This window comes from Triticum aestivum, chromosome 3B (genome assembly GCF_018294505.1).
Source record: "Triticum aestivum cultivar Chinese Spring chromosome 3B, IWGSC CS RefSeq v2.1, whole genome shotgun sequence".
Classification (NCBI taxonomy): Eukaryota; Viridiplantae; Streptophyta; class Magnoliopsida; order Poales; family Poaceae; genus Triticum; species Triticum aestivum.
This window is the reverse complement of record NC_057801.1, coordinates 704,463,919-704,477,639: the sequence shown is the minus strand read 5'-3', so window position 1 is coordinate 704,477,639 and position 13,721 is coordinate 704,463,919.

Genomic DNA, 13,721 nt, shown 5'->3' with positions numbered 1-13,721 from the left:
AATATTGAGGCTTTTGATATGATCGAGAACCTCAAGAGCATGTTTCAAATGAAGGCTAGGACCGAAAGGTTCAACGTCTGGTGATCATTTATGGATTGTAAGATGAAAGAGGGTGATCCACTGAGCCCACATGTGATCAAGATGATCGGATACATGCAAGCTTTGGATCGGTTGGGCTTCCCACTAGGGGACAAATTGTCCACAGATACAATTCTAGGTTCTCTTCCTGATAGCTATGGGCCGTTCATCTCGAACTACCATATGCATGGGATGGAAAAGAAGCTCACTGAATTGCATGGGATGCTCAAAGTGGCAGAGCAGGATATCAAGAAAGGTACACATCGTCAAGTGTTGATGGTGCAGAACTCGGCCAAGTTCAAGAAGAGCTGGTCCAAGAAAAAGGCTAAGGCAAAGGGCAAAGAGAAGGAGGCAACTCCAACTTCCGCCACTACGCCTAAGTCAGGGATGGCCTCGGGGAGTATTTGCTTTCATTGCAAGGAACCCGAACACTAGAAAAGGAACTGTAGCAAGTGGCTTTCCGAGAAGGGCAAGAAGACTAGAAGTATGACTTCTTCAGGTACACTTGTTGTATATGTTATAGACATTTATCTTACTGTTGTTTCTAGTAGCTCTTGGGTATATGATACCGGATTGGTTGTTCACATATGCAACTCGATGTAGGGGCTAAGCAGAACTAGGAATGTCGCAAGAGGAGAAGTTTGACATACTCCTCAGGAATAAAGAAAGAGTTGCTGCATTGGCCGTCGACACTATGCAACTTAATTTACCTTCAGGATTTGTAATGGAACTTGATTATTGTTATTATGTTCCTGCTTTGAGTCAAAACATCATTTCTGCCTCATATTTGATGAGACAAGGTTATGAATTCAGTATTAAGGACAATGGTTGTTCTGTTTACTTGAATAATATGTTTCATGGCTTTGCACCCATTGTGAATGGGTTATTTATCCTAGATCTTGAAGGTGAATCAGTCTATAACATAAATGTCAAGAGGCACAAGCCTAATGAGATAAATCCGACTTACATCTGGCATTGTCGACTAGGACACATTAGTCAAAAGCGCATGAAGAAGCTCCATGATGATGGAATTCTAACTTTGTTTGATTTTGAATCATTCGAGACATGCGAGTCTTTCCTACTCGGTAAGATGACTAAGACTCCTTTTGCAAAGAGTTGTGAGAGGGCGTCTGAGCTGTTGGAACTTATACATAGTGATGTATGTGGACCAATGAGCACGACAGCCAGAGGTGGTTTCCAATACTTCATGACTTTTACCGACGACTTGAGTAGATATGGATATGTCTACTTGATGAGGCAGAAGTCAGAAACCTTTGAAAAGTTCAAGGACTTTCAGAACGAAGTGGAAAATCAACTCGGCAAGAAAATCAAACTTCTACGATCTAATCGTGGCGGTGAGTATATGAGCCAGGAGTTTGACAATCATCTGAAGAGTTGTGTAATAGTCCCACAACTGACTCCCCCGGGTACACCATAGAGAAATGGCATGTTAGAACAAAGGAATCGGACTCTGTTAGACATGGTCCGATCAATGATGAGTCAATCGGATTTACCCTTGTCATTTTGGGGATACACTCTAGAAACTACAGCTTTCACACTAAACAGGGTACCATCTGAGTCCGTAGATAAGACACCATATGAGATATGGAACGCGAAGAGTCACAGTTTGTCTTTTCTGAAAGTTTCGGGATGTGAAGCATATGTCAAGCGACTCCAGTCGGAAAAGCTCACACCCAAATTGGACAAGTGCATATTCGTGGGATATCCAAGGGAAACCTTGGGATATTACTTCTACAACCGTGAAGAGGGCAAAGTGTTTGTCGCTCGACATGGAGTTTTCCTTGAGAAAGAGTTTCTCAATCGGAAGGCTAGTGGGAGAACGGTCCGACTCGGAGAAATTCGAGAACCACACGGGGACGTTCCGGTAGGTGATTCTGTCACAACCAAATTAGTCAGGGAACCCGTGGTGGAGTCGACGCCGTTTCCACGGAGGTCAGAAGGGTTATGCAATTTGCATGACTACAATGTGTTGTTCTTGGAGAATAACGAGCCGACTACATATGCTGAAGCAATGGAGAGCCATGATTCCGAGTTATGGCTTGAGGCCATGAGATCCGAATTAAAGTCCATGGATGACAACCAAGTTTGGAACTTGGTTGGTCTGCCAGATGGCGTTCGATCCATTGAGTGCAAGTGGATCTTTAAGAAGAAAACTAATATGGACGGTGTCGGTGTCAAAACCGGCGGATCTCGGGTAGGGGTCCCGAACTGTGCGCCTAGGCGGATGGTAACAGGAGACAAGGGACACGATGTTTTTACCCAGGTTCGGGCCCTCTCGATGGAGGTAAAACCCTACTCTTGCTTGATTAATATTGATGATATGGGTAGTACAAGAGTTGATCTACCACGAGATCAGAGAGGCCAAACCCTAGAAGCTAGCCTATGGTATGATTGTTGTTCGTCCTACGGACTAAAACTCTCCGGTTTATATAGACACCGGAGAGGGCTAGGATTACACAGAGTCGGTTACAATAGGAGGAGATCTTCACATTGCATCGCCAAGCTTGCCTTCCACGCCAAGGAAAGTCCTATCCGGACACGGGACGAAGTCTTCAATCTTGTATCTTCATAGTCCGGGAGTCCGGCCAAAGGTCATAGTCCGGCCATCCGGACACCCCCTAATCTACGACTCCCTCATTAGCCCCTGAACCAGGCTTCAATGACGACGAGTCCGGTGCGCAAATTGTCTTCGGCATTGCAAGGCGGGTTCCTCCTTCGAATACTTCATAGAAGATGTTGAACACAAGGATAGTGTCTGACTCTGCAAAATAGTTTGCACATACCACTGTAGAGAGAATAATATTCGCACAAATCTAATCTGCTGACGTATTCCGTATTGTGACATCATGCCACAGCCAAGCCTTTGTTCGAATCGTTTTACTATGCCACCTCAGCGCGTTTAGCGAGGCAGTTTCCTTGGCACGTCTTGTCAAAGCAAAGATCGTGTCCCCTTATTCCGGGATTCTCATCAATATGAGCGTGGGTAACCCAACCGTGCCATTGGTATGACTTCTTAATTGAAAGTGAGTCCCAAACGGTTACGGGGAGGGCTCTTGGTATTCAACCTCTTTATAAAGAGACCAAGGCTCGACTCCTTTCTTTTCAATCCAATCAAATCCGCCCCTCGCCTCGAGTTCCAACACCCAAAGCTCCAGATTCAGGCGCTTCGGACCTTCGATGATGTCCGGCTCCGACCTCCAAGGCCGGTGGATGCCTTCCTCTGTTACGGAAGAAGACGTGCAAAAGCTGAGAGATGCCAGGTATCTAACCGGCGAAATCTCGCATAGGCTGCCTGCTCAAGGGCAGGCTATTCCCACTCCTCAGCCCGGTGAGAGCGTGGTGTTCACATCTCAATTCCTTCGGGGGCTAGGCTTCCCGATTGATCCCTTCGTGAGGGGGATCATGTTTTATTACGGGCTGGGATTTCACGACTTAGCTCTGGAGTCCATCCTCCAAATCTCATCGTTCATTCTCGTGTGTGAGGCCTTACTCCATATTAATCCCCACTTCGGACTGTGGCTTAAAACCTTGAAGGTAGAACCGGAGATGATCGAGGGGCAGCACGCTGAGTGTGGAGGGGCTATTATAAGCAAGATTGCCGACGCTCGATGGCCCGAGGGCTCTTTTCAAGAGGAGTTCGGCTTATGGCAACGGGACTGGTTTTACATCACAGCCCCCAGGGGCACCACATGGGTGGCGCCACCTGCTTTTCGCTCGGATCCCCCACCACGGCTAGTGTTATGGGTCAATAAAGGGCTTAACTGGGGGCTGTCCAAGGACGTGCCCTTGCTACAGGGCCGCATTCGAGATCTCCTAGAAAGAGATATCAATCTGGCGGTGGTGGCGCAGGTTATGCTGATTCGTCGCATACTGCCCTGCAAACATCGCCCCCTCCGCCTGTGGGAATTTAATCCGGAAGGATCGCGAGCCTTACAACACTTTATGGGCACGACGCCCGTGGAGATGTACAAATTATTCTTTGGATCACAAGCAACGTGTCCGGACCTGTCCGAGGACGCAGGTCTGAGCTGCAATCGCCTGGACACTCAAGTAAGTAGCCCTGTACCCGGACACGCTATCCGTACATTTATCATAACACTGCCCTTAAAAGAGTTGTCCTTCAAACAAGAGTGGATAGCAAAAGCAAAGCTTATCAGGTGTCTGGCCCCCCTGCCTGAGACCACGCCGGATCCCGTGTTGACCAGGATGCTGGAGATTGCGCCTTCGGAAGAAGGCGAAGAGGGGAACCAAGGAGCTACCACTTCCGCGAAGGAGGCTGTTAGGAAGGAAGGAATCGAGAATTCCCCCAACCAGGGAAATAAAAGGACCGCGTCCGAAGACCCGGAGGCGATGGCCTCAAAGCGGGGGAAGAAATCTTCGTCAGAGGGTCCGACGCCGGAGAATTCCCCGGCCGCATTGCGCCCCAAGGGGATCAGCTCTCCACCGAGCCGTAAGTAAAGAGAGGGGTTCCAAAATGAGTGACATCCCTGTTTTATTTTTGAGGAAGATAACCGAAATTTTACCTTGCAGTTCGGATCTCAACCCCTCTCAGCAGAGCTCATCTTCAGGGGACCTTCGTCCGGAGATGATGGAGAGTAAAACGCCTCCCCCAGCTGTACCATCTTGCAAGGCGGGCGACCCCGAGGTGTCGTCTCGGAGGGTTTCTCCAAATCCGGACCTTGAAAAAGGTCGGCGGACTAGTCCGGCACCCTTTGGTGCACGGTCGGAGGGGCTAAAGGATCTGCTCGGGTGAGCGTCTATCTCAGAAGAACACCGTGTGCTGATGAACACGGTGATTAGAAGGATTTCATCCGCGGAAAGCGGATTGTACGAGGCCGCCAGGAGTTTACTAACAGGTTTTGAGGTACGCGAAAAGATGTACCTTTTGACAGAGCCACAAAAATGCGCCATGTATAAATAGTAGCCCCTGAGACTCTGTGTCTTGTCAAAAATGACGGCGCACAGAGGATCATAATCCCAGGTATAATATGTCACCTTTCCTATGTAGGTGGCGAGGCGTTCGGTGGCTAGCCGGACTGATGAATCTGCCGAGCTAAAGCGGCAACTTGACGTAGAAGATGCCGACATCGCACTTGTAAATAAGCGGCTAGACGAGGCACAAGGTATGTAATGTCTCCAAAGACATCTGATAAGAGGAGCTTGATGCTCGTGCCATATAATATATGTGCTTAATGCAGATGGTGCCGCTGTCGTGGAGAACCTTCGGGCGGAACTTGCCCGAGCCAAGGAACAAGCGAGGAAAAGCGATGCGGCTGCCATTAAAGCGGCTAAAGAGCTAAAAGCCGAATAGGCTGCTCACTGCCAGAGCAAGAAAGTAATAGCCGAGATGGCTATAAAATTGAAGGATGCTGCCGACCGCTGTAAACTTCTTGAAAAAGAAGATAGGGTGGCACAGAAGGACCTTGAAAAGGTCATTGCCGAGGCCAAGGACACTTGCTCTGCAATGAGAGCAATGAAGGAGGAGCTACGTCAGGCCGGAGATATCGCGGCTGGAAAGCCCTATATGCTGCGGATGAAGTTCGGGGATCCTAAGTATGCTCTGTTAGACCGGAAGTGGAGTGCGGCGAACACTTATCTGGATTTGGCGGCGAGTGCCGCAGACGCGACCGAACACTTCCGGGGTCGAGGTGACCATGAATTGGAAGAACTTTTTTGGTCGCAGTTCCACAATCCAGAGCACCCACTTTCGGTATCTGACCGTTTGGCCGCTTGGGCGGAGCTGAACAGGTTATCCGGACTCACCATGAGGTACGTCGCGAGTCGTCTGTGGCCGCCAGAGCCAGAGCCGAAGAGTTATTTTAGCTTGGTGCAACAGTTCCTTGGTTCGGTGCCGCATGTTGATGCAATGAAGAGGTTAGCGTGCATAGAGGGTGCACAGATGGCTCTTGCCCGTGCCAAGACATACTGGGCAGATATGGAGGCCAGTGTTGTTGCATCCCGGGATTCGGACGAAAGCCGAGTACCTGCCAAGCACTACTTTGAGGAAGTTCTGCAGGGCGCTCGTGTAATAGAGACGCAGTGCTCGAAGGATGTTGTGTTCGAATAGCATGTGCTATTGTAAAACAATATTTTCATGAAATATAAAAGCTTTTTATACTTGTGCTTTCAAGAATTAGAATGCCTCCTATGCGGCCGTTAATGTATATGTGTATATAACCTGAAAGATGGCAGTCGTTGGCTTCAGATCCCACGCATATGATACGGGGGTGTTCGCAGAAGGCGCCTTTTCACACTTAATCCAACGTCTTGGTCCTATAAAGGAGGTGATAGTGCAACGAACTAGGCAACCGGACTATAATGCTTTATCACTTTCACTTAGCCATAGGAGTTTGACAGTGGGGCTACTGAATAGCCCCTAGGGGCGCCGCGCTCGCCCGAATTCGGGGCGCGTGTCTGCCTAACCGGGAAACGGCCCTTCGTTAATGCGGAGGAATCCTAAAGATTCCGGAAGTCATCGAGTGGTTGACCAGTCTCTCGCTATATCATGACAGTCAGTTTTCGGCTTTCTCTACTGAGGTGCTCGCCTGACCGAACCGGGGCACAATCGTAGTAGTTCTCCTGGTGCCGCCTTAGCCGATAGAGCGGAACGTAAGGCAGCAAAACACAGGAGCCGGGCAAACCCAACATTTGACCAAAGAGATGATTCGGAGCTGATGCATATAAGGCCAAACTCGCGACGCCGAACACTCCCTAAGGTATTCGGTATTTATGAAAAATGGGCCGAACAATAGCCCTTGGTAAAAAGCCCCTGGTGCCCAGGTACGCGCAAAACTCTGGCGTGGCCACATGCCAAGATGCCAGCTTCCTCCTTGGTTATAGCAAAAACCGGGGGATGTTATCAACAAGAGATAGTAAAAAAGGTTTACACAGGGTCTTAATCTGAAAAGAATCCTTGAGACGGGTCCCTACTGCACGTCTGCGCCTGTGTCTCCGTTGTGCCATATCCTGGGCGGGTGTAGCACGGTGTTCGTCTGCAAAATAGAGGAACTTAGTGGAAAATAATCGTGCTACAAATCTATGTTAAAATAAACAAAATATAATACAGAAACATGAGTAGAGTTCGGATGTATTGTCTCCTGGTGTAAAAGCGCGGAGCCCCTTGTACAGGGTTGTGCAGCTATTAAGCCTTTTGTATGTTTACGCCGGACTCGTCGAGCCATGTCCTTGGTAGTAAAGCTGGATTAGTGTGCGACTGTCAAGGCAGCCGCACCATCATCCGCACTCGGGAAACACTTGATATTTCCCTTTAATGAGATGATGCCTCGTGGACCGGGCATTTTTAGTGTAAGTGATGCGTAATGCGGTATTGCGTTAAAGCGGGCGAAAGCTTTGCGTCCCAGTAGAGCTTGATAATGACTTATGAATGGGGCGATGTGGAAGGTTAGCTTTTCGCTCCGGAAGTTGTCGGGGGAGCCGAACATAACTTCTAAAGAAAGTGAACCAATACTATGGGTATCTGGGCCTGGCGTGACTCCTTGAAAGGAAGTGTTGCCATGGCAAATTATTGCTGGGTTTACCCTCAGTTTGTGGATTGTGTCCTGATATAGTAGGTTTAGGTCACTGCCGCCGTCCATTAGGACTTGTGTAAAGTGGAGTCCGTCAATTACCGGATCTAAGACCAAGGTAGTCCAGCCTGCGTTCCGGATACCTCTAGAGTAATCCTGATGATCGAAGGTGATTGGCTGTAACAACCAGTGGCGGGGCTCCTCTGGGGCCGGCCGCATGGCGCGTATCTTCGTAGGCGCCACTCTGTTTTTCCCTTTTGTCACCTGAAGTGAATTTACTATTTTGACTTCTTATGGGAACTTCTTTTGTTCTCCGGTGTTCTGCTTGTGGGGTGCGTCGTCATCCTCGCTTGGTGTGTCGAGCCCCTTGTGTTCGGCGTTGAGTTTGCCGGATTGCTTGAAGACCCAACAATCTCTGTGGGTGTGGTTTGTAGGTCTCCCGGGAATACTGTGGATTTGACATATTTTGTCCAAGATTTTGTTGAGGTTACATAGCTCATCCCTGTCATCTTTGGGGGGCGGCTTTTTCTGATTCTGCCGAGAGCTTTTGAATTTGGCGTTTACTGCTGTGCTCTTCGGGCTGTTCTCCTTGAATCGTCGCTGTTCCTTGCTGCGGCGCGGTTTCCCGTTCCCATCTCTAACTTCGGATGTACTTGGGTCGCTGGTGCTGCTTCTTGCCAACCAGCTATCCTCTCCAGCGCAAAAGCGGGTCACGAGGCTTGTCAATGCGGCCATTGTTCTTGGCTTTTCTTGGCTGCGGTGTCTGGCGAGCCATTCATCTCGGACACTATGTTTGAAGGCTGCTAGGGCTTCGGCATCCAGACAGTCGACTATCTAATTCGTTTTGGTAAGAAATCTGTTCCAGAGTTTTCGGGCTGACTCTCCGGGTTGTTGGGTTATATGACTTAGATCGTCTGCATCCGGAGGTCGGACATAGGCCCCTTGGAAATTTGCCCGAAAAGCATCCTCGAGCTCTTCCCAACTTCCTATGGTGTTTTCGGGAAGGCTTTTAAGCCAATGCCGGGCTGGCCCTTTGAGCTTGTGGGGTAAGTATTTAATGGCGTGGAGGTCATCTCCTCTAGCCATGTATGTGGAGGATATAATCCTCAATCCAGAGTCCAGGGTCTGTCGTTCCGTCATATGCCTCTATGTTTACGGGCTTGAACCCCGCTGGAAATTCATGGTCCAGCACCTCATCGGTGAAACATAGGGGTGTGCGGCGCCCCTGTATTTGGGTGTGCCATGATGTTCGGATATTTGTTCCGTTGCATTGCTTACTAGAGCTTGCTTTCTTGGCCCGTAGATAGATCTGGTTGGGCCGACTTTTTGATGCGAATCCTTGTGCGGATCACTTGCCGGATTGAGTGCGGCACCCTTTTCGCTCGATGTCGGTCATGGGGTCATCTATCCGACCTGGTTGCTTCCTTGTTTTTTGACTGTGGGGGTTCTAAGGCCTCCTCATCAAATTCCGGTAGTAATTTTCGCGTCGGATAGATCTTTGTGTGGTGACTGCCGCCGTACTTGTGTGCGGTGTTGAGTTCTCTGTCCCATCTGATTCTGAGTGCGTCTTCCGCTGTCTTGAGCTTCCGCTTCTGCTTTTTCAGGCTACGCGCCGTGGCGACGAGCCTTTGGTGGAGGTTATTCTTCTCCAGCAATATGTCCGGAGTGAGGTCGTCCGGACTATTATCTTCGCCGGGGGTGGGATGTTTGGTTGGTTCATCCAAGTCGCCCTGTTCGGACGTTTGCTTGATGGTATGTTCGTCGTCCGCCGGCTCATCCTGTTCTATGGTTGGGTCTCTGTCGAGGTGGGGTTTGGCGCGGCATTTCCGCCGCCGCTTTGATTGCTTTTTGAGGGAATGATCCTCGTTGCGCCCTTTCGATCCTCGTCTTTGTTTCTTTTAAGTGTGTCCACCATGTATACATCGTGAGATGAGATGGTTGTCCAATGCCCTATAGGCGTTGGTTCTTGGTTGTCTCCTTCCTCGGCGTCCATACTGTCGATGTCTTTGGAGTTGAAGTCGAGCATGTCGGTTAAATCATCGACAGTGGCTACGAAGTGGGTGGTGGGTGGGCGTCGAATTTCTTTGTCGTCCGCATCCCAACCTGGCTGACCATAGTCCGGCCAGGGCTCTCCTGATAAAGAGAAGATTTTAGTGAATTTAGGATGTCGCCAAAGGGCGAGTGCTGAGAGACGTCCGTGGCGGTGAACTCCCTGATCGGGGCCCCATTGGGTTCGATCAGAAGGGGTGCAAAAGATTCGGAGTCCGGAAAGGAGTCCGGCACCTTGGCGTCACAGGCCTCACAAAGGACTAGGTTGGTATTCGGCTCGATCGCCATAGAGATTGCAGCTTCCGTGGCGGCGTCCAACCGTCCATCCCCAATTGGCGCGGTCGGCTCCGAGCTAAGGGTCGGAGCAGACACCTGAGCGGCGCTCTGAGCGCTGTCCGACGGCAGAGCTAGATCATGCCCGTCGTGACAGTGTGGCGCGCTCGGCCGTGGCTCGAATCCGTCAAAGATCAAGTCCCCGCGGATGTCGGCCGTGTAGTTTAAACTTCCAAATATGACTTGATGGCCAGGGGCGTAGCTGTCGATCTGCTCCAGATGGCCAAGCGAATTGGCCCGCAGTGCGAAGCCACCGAACACGAAGATCTGTCCGGGGACAAAAGTCTCACCCTGGACCGCTTCGTGGTTGATGATCGAAGAAGCCATCGAGCCTAAAGGTGACGACGCAGAGGAACTCTCAATGAAAGCACCAATGTCGGTGTCAAAACCGGCGGATCTCGGGTAGGGGGTCCCGAACTGTGCGTCTAGGCGGATGGTAACAAGAGACAAGGGACACGATGTTTTTACCCAGGTTTGGGCCCTCTCGATGGAGGTAAAACCCTACTCCTGCTTGATTAATATTGATGATATGGGTAGTACAAGAGGTGATCTACCATGAGATCAGAGAGGCTAAACCCTAGAAGCTAGCCTATGGTATGATTGTTGTTCATCCTACAGACTAAAACTCTCCGGTTTATATAGGCACCGGAGAGGGCTAGGGTTACACAGAGTCGGTTACAATAGGAGGAGATCTTCACATCGCATCGCCAAGCTTGCCTTCCACGCCAAGGAAAGTCCTATCCAAACATGGGATGAAGTCTTCAATCTTGTATCTTCATAGTCCGGGAGTCCGGCCAAAGGTCATAGTCCGGCCATCCGGACACCCCCTAATCCAGGACTCCCTCAGAGGGAAATGTCACAATCCATAAGGCTCGACTTGTCGCTAAAGGTTATCTACAAGTTGAAGGAGTTTACTACGATGAGACTTACTCATAGGTAGCGATGGCTAAATCAATTCGGATCATTCTTGCTATAGCGGCATATTTCGACTATGAGATATGGCAGATGGATGTCAAAACGGCTTTCCTTAATGGAAATTTAACCGAGGATGTGTATATGACACAACCCAAGGTTTTTGTCGATCCAAAGAAGTCTAGCATGGTATGCAAGCTTTAGAGATCCATTTATGGATTAAGGCAAGCATCTCGGAATTGGAACATTCATTTTAATGAAGCGGTCAAAGAGTTTGGCTTCATCAAGAACAACTGTGATCATTGTGTATTCAAGAAGGTCAATGGGAGCTCAGTTGCATTTCTGATCTTATATGTGGATGACATATTATTGCTTGGAAATGATGTTCAAAATGCTTGAATCTATCAAGGACTCATTGAAAAATAGTTTTTCGATGAAGGACTTGGGAGAAGCAGCTTATATTTTGGGAATAAAGATCTATAGAGATAGATCGAGAAGGCTTATTGGATTAAGCCAGAGTGCATATATTGACAAGGTGTTGAAGCGGTTCAACATGCAAGATGCCAAGAAGGGTTTCTTGCCCATGTCACATGGCATTAGTCTTAGCAAGACTCAGAGTCCTTCGACTCCTGATGAGCGAAGACGCATGGATGGGATTCCGTATGCTTCGGCTGTTGGGTCCATCATGTATGCTATGGTATGTACTCGTCCTGATGTTAGCTTTGCTCTTAGCATGGTGGGAAGATACCAGGCTAATCCAGGTGAGAGTCACTGGACATCGGTTAAGAATATCCTTAAGTACTTGAGAAGGACTAAGGATATGTTCCTGGTTTATGGAGGTGAGGATGAGCTCGTTGTAAAGGGTTACACCGATGCTAGTTTCCAAACCCATATGGATGATAGTCGATCGCAATCTAGGTTTGTGTTCATTCTGAACAGAGGAGTAGTGAGTTGGAGGAGGCCCAAGCAAGATACGATAGCTGATTCTACAACATAGGCCAAGTACATTGCGGCTTCTGAAGCTGCAAAAGAAGGTGTTTGGGTGAAGAATTTCATTTCTGATCTTGGTGTGGTTGAGGGCGCGTCTAAGCCATTGGACCTCTGTTGTGATAATAGTGGTGCCATTGCGCAAGTCAAGGACCACGAAACCATCATAAAACCCAACACATACTCAGGCGTTTTAACCTTATTCGCGACATTGTCGGAAGAGGTGATGTAAACATATGCAAGGTGCACACGGATGCAAATGTTGCTGATCCATTGACGAAGCCTCTCCCATGGCTGAAGCATGAGGCGCACATGAGCTCCATGGGCATACGATTCCTAAATGATTGACTCTAGTGCAAGTGGGAGACTGTTGAAGATATGCCCTAGAGGCAATCATGTGATGATGATATTTCCATATGTATTCATGAGTCCTTTGTATTGTACTTGAACATCATCAACGATATGTATCAATAAGTATGTGACTTGTTTGTGGAACTATGTATTGTATGATGATTGTTCTAATGGTCCCTAGTTGATAAGGTTATGCGGACACATATCCTTGACTAGTATACAACTCGGTTGATGACTATGTTTCATAGGTCATGTGCTTGGAGATGCTAAACTGATAATATGGGCTCGGGGATGGAAATCACCGAGTTGGACAGACCCACTTTGAGACGCAGCGAGATATATTCATCAGTTAGTATCAAGTACAATGTCTATGCCATGTCCTAGACCTGGGGTCCTTGCATGTTCTCGGGATGAGGATCAACTCACTTAGGGTCTATCAAATGCTACTTTGTAACTGGGTAGTTATAAAGGTAGCTTTCGGGTGAGTCATGAAACATGCTGCGGGACATGGTTGACCAAGATGGGATTTGCCCCTTCTATTTGGAGAGATATTCTCTAGGCCCTCTCGAGTGATCAGATTCGGAAAGCATGGCCATGCGACTTGGGTTAAGTGTTAACCCAGTTCGAGAATCTGTATCACGGTTTCGAGAAGAGAGGTCGAGCTATCACAAGGGTGACAAGTACTCGCCTTGAGATCGACAACAAATATCGTGAGGCAAAAGGAATGATGCATATGGCACATTGTCGAGGTTCGTCAAACGACTTTATGCACACATGGGAGTTGGCACGTTCTGCTAGGAGCCGCTACCAACTATCGACTCTGGTTGTGTCCATGTGTACGTGAACCTATAGGGTCGCACACTTAAGGGGCTGCAGCCCGTACAGATTGGATCCGAGTGGAAATGGACGTAGACTCCTAGTGGGCTCAAGTGTTGAGCCCACCTCGGAGGTCTATATAAAGGGGAGTGGGCGCACCACTTAGGGTTGATCTTTCCAACCCTCCATAGCCATCGCCACTCCCCACACCCATTGTGACGCCCGGGTAATCAAGCTACAGTAACCTCTGCAAATGATGCCATGTCACCACGATTACTGTTGCTAATCTCGTGTTAGTTCAGATCCGAGCCAAATTCAAATTTTAGTTAAAGTCAAACATTAAAAGTTTCCAATAGTCAAATCAAAAATGTTCAAAAATTGTAGCAACTAAATCATAATCAATTATGGTGGAGGAACCACACTTTTATGAAATGATTAAATACTCTAAAGTGAATGAAACCATAGCAAAACAATTATTCAAATGATTTTAAATAATAAACAAATGTTAAACTAGTTTAATTGACCGCCAAACTTTTTATGGTAGAGGGATGTTCTGAAACCTTATTTTAGGAGCTATGGTCATATTTTATAAAAACTAAAATAAAGTATGACTAAACTAAAACAGAAAAGAATAAATAAAAAGAAAAG